General features: G+C 47.5%; 1 long non-coding RNA gene across 1 annotated transcript; it reads left to right on the top strand.

The window, feature by feature from the left end:
• LOC135570053 (uncharacterized) lies at window positions 1-2764 on the top strand. Its single transcript, XR_010463415.1, has 3 exons — window positions 1-66; window positions 305-377; window positions 2659-2764. It is a non-coding gene; the product is annotated as an uncharacterized LOC135570053 (long non-coding RNA).
• Window positions 2765-3290: the final 526 nt, after the last annotated feature.

The following is a 3290-nucleotide window of genomic DNA, read 5'->3' on the forward strand; positions in this document are numbered from 1 at the left end:
GTCCATCCCGTTGGAGAGGAGAGTCCTGACCATGCTACAATGGCTTCATCTGCCAGACGGAGAGAGGTAAAGTCAGCTTCTTTCATCCTCTTCTTTAGGCTGTTACTATCTGCAGTGATATACCAGCAGTGAAACCCCATCCTCTACATGCATCCAAGATGGCCGCTCTATGTTTAGCAGCAATCTCCATCTGACTTTGAGTAAGTAACTTTGCTCCCATATCCTAGCCCTGTATTTGAGACCTGGGGGTGGTAGAGGATACACATGGCCAACCTAAGATTCCCTTCTACCTGTGTTGTTTCAGGCCGTATGTTTACGCCATGCACTCCGAGCAGCCGGACACGTTTGGCCACAAGCTGGGGCCCATGAGCACTGAGGTGAGCTGGGGGCTGAGGCTGGGGGCTGGGGGCTGGAGGCTGGGGCTGGAGGCTGGAGGCTGGGGGCTGGAGGCTGTGGCTGGGTCTAAGGCTGGGGCTGGAGGTGGGGGCTAGAGAATGGAGGCTGGGGGCTGGAGGCTGGAGGCTGGGGGCTGGAGGCTGGGGGCTGAGAGGCTGGGGGCTGGAGGCTGGGGGCTGGAGGCTGGGTCTAGGGCTGGGGCTAGGGCAGAGTCTGAGGAGGAGAGACGGTTGTGGTTCAGACTACCGGGACCTGAGTATGTGTTAAGCAGCACTCACGACAGCAGCACTCATGCCAGATGGAGCTAGTTACATACAGAACAATCTACAACACTGTAGCATAAACACTGGCCTTCTGTTTCAACTGTCCAGCCATAGCAAGGCCGCAAACAAACCCAGGCATGTACATGCATGACTTGTACAGTGTGGAATTGATTAACCATTTTCTAGAGATTTTGTATTTGTCAAATGCGCCGAATACAACATACCTTACAGTGAAATGTTTACTGACAAGGCCTTAACCAACAATGCTTTATTAAGAAGTTTTAAGAAAAAATAAGTGTTAATAAGTAAAAAATAGAGAAATAAAAGTAACAAATCATTCAACAGTAGCAGTGGGCACCGCACATTGACTCGGTACCTTAACATCCTGCATATAGCCTCCATATTGACTCAGTACCGTAACACCCTGTATATAGCCTCCACATTGACTCTGTACCGTAACACCCTGTATATAGCCTCCACATTGACTCTGTACCGTAACACCCTGTATATAGCCTCCACATTGACTCTGTACCGTAACACCCTGTATATAGCCTCCATATTGACTCTGTACCGTAACACCCTGTATATAGCCTCCACATTGACTCTGTACCGTAACACCCTGTATATAGCCTCCATATTGACTCTGTACCGTAACACCCTGTATATAGCCTCCACATTGACTCTGTACCGTAACACCCTGTATATAGCCTCCACATTGACTCTGTACCGTAACACCCTGTATATAGCCTCCACATTGACTCTGTACCGTAACACCCTGTATATAGCCTCCACATTGACTCATGTACCGTAACACCCTGTATATAGCCTCCACATTGACTCAGTACCGTAACACCCTGTATATAGCCTCCACATTGACTCAGTACCGTAACACCCTGTATATAGCCTCCACATTGACTCAGTACCGTAACACCCTGTATATAGCCTCCACATTGACTCAGTACCGTAACACCCTGTATATAGCCTCCACATTGACTCTAGTACCGTAACACCCTGTATATAGCCTCCACATTGACTCAGTACCGTAACACCCTGTATATAGCCTCCACATTGACTCAGTACCGTAACACCCTGTATATAGCCTCCACATTGACTCAGTACCGTAACACCCTGTATATAGCCTCCACATTGACTCTGTACCGTAACACCCTGTATATAGCCTCCACATTGACTCAGTACCGTAACACCCTGTATATAGCCTCCACATTGACTCTGTACCGTAACACCCTGTATATAGCCTCCACATTGACTCAGTACCGTAACACCCTGTATATAGCCTCCACATTGACTCTGTACCGTAACACCCTGTATATAGCCTCCACATTGACTCTGTACCGTAACACCCTGTATATAGCCTCCACATTGACTCTGTACCGTAACACCCTGTATATAGCCTCCACATTGACTCAGTACCGTAACACCCTGTATATAGCCTCCACATTGACTCAGTACCGTAACACCCTGTATATAGCCTCCACATTGACTCAGTACCGTAACACCCTGTATATAGCCTCCACATTGACTCAGTACCGTAACACCCTGTATATAGCCTCCACATTGACTCATGTACCGTAACACCCTGTATATAGCCTCCACATTGACTCAGTACCGTAACACCCTGTATATAGCCTCCACATTGACTCAGTACCGTAACACCCTGTATATAGCCTCCACATTGACTCAGTACCGTAACACCCTGTATATAGCCTCCACATTGACTCAGTACCGTAACACCCTGTATATAGCCTCCACATTGACTCAGTACCGTAACACCCTGTATATAGCCTCCACATTGACTCAGTACCGTAACACCCTGTATATAGCCTCCACATTGTTATTTTACTGCTGCTGATTGTGTTATGTTCAATGTCTAATAATGATGAGGTATTTTGATGATCTGTATGGGGATCAATACTTCTATGATATCCCCTGATCGTTGTGATTGCTGTGTGAATATTGACCAGTGTATTCTGTGCTGCAGCTGAACAACCCTCTGAAGGAGATTGATAAGATAATTGGTCAGCTGATGGACGGCCTGAAACAGATGAAACTCCACCGATGTGTCAACATCATCATGGTGGGAGATCACGGTACTGCTGCACAACCGCCTTGACCCCTGACCCTAACCCTGGTCAATACATACCAACCCTAACCCTGGTCAATACATACCAACCCTGGTCAATACATACCAACCCTAACCCGGATCAATACATACCAACCCTAACCCTGGTCAAACATACCACCCTAACCCTGGTCAATACATCCCAACCCTAACCCGGATCAATACATACCAACCCTGGTCAACCATACCAACCCTAACGCTGGTCAATACATACCAACCCTAACCCTGGTCAATACATACCAACCCTGGTCAATACACACCAACCCTAACCCTGATCAATACATACCAACCCTGGTCAATACATACCAACCCTAACCCTGGTCAATACATACCAACCCTAACCCAGATCAATACATACCAACCCCAACCCTGGTCAATACATACCAACCCTAACACTGGTCAATACATACCAACCCTGGTGAATACATACCAACCCTAACCCTGGTGAATACATACCAACCCTAACCCTGGTCAATACATACCAACCCTGG

This window comes from Oncorhynchus nerka, unplaced genomic scaffold, assembly GCF_034236695.1.
Source record: "Oncorhynchus nerka isolate Pitt River unplaced genomic scaffold, Oner_Uvic_2.0 unplaced_scaffold_1142, whole genome shotgun sequence".
In the NCBI taxonomy this organism is placed as follows: Eukaryota; Metazoa; Chordata; class Actinopteri; order Salmoniformes; family Salmonidae; genus Oncorhynchus; species Oncorhynchus nerka.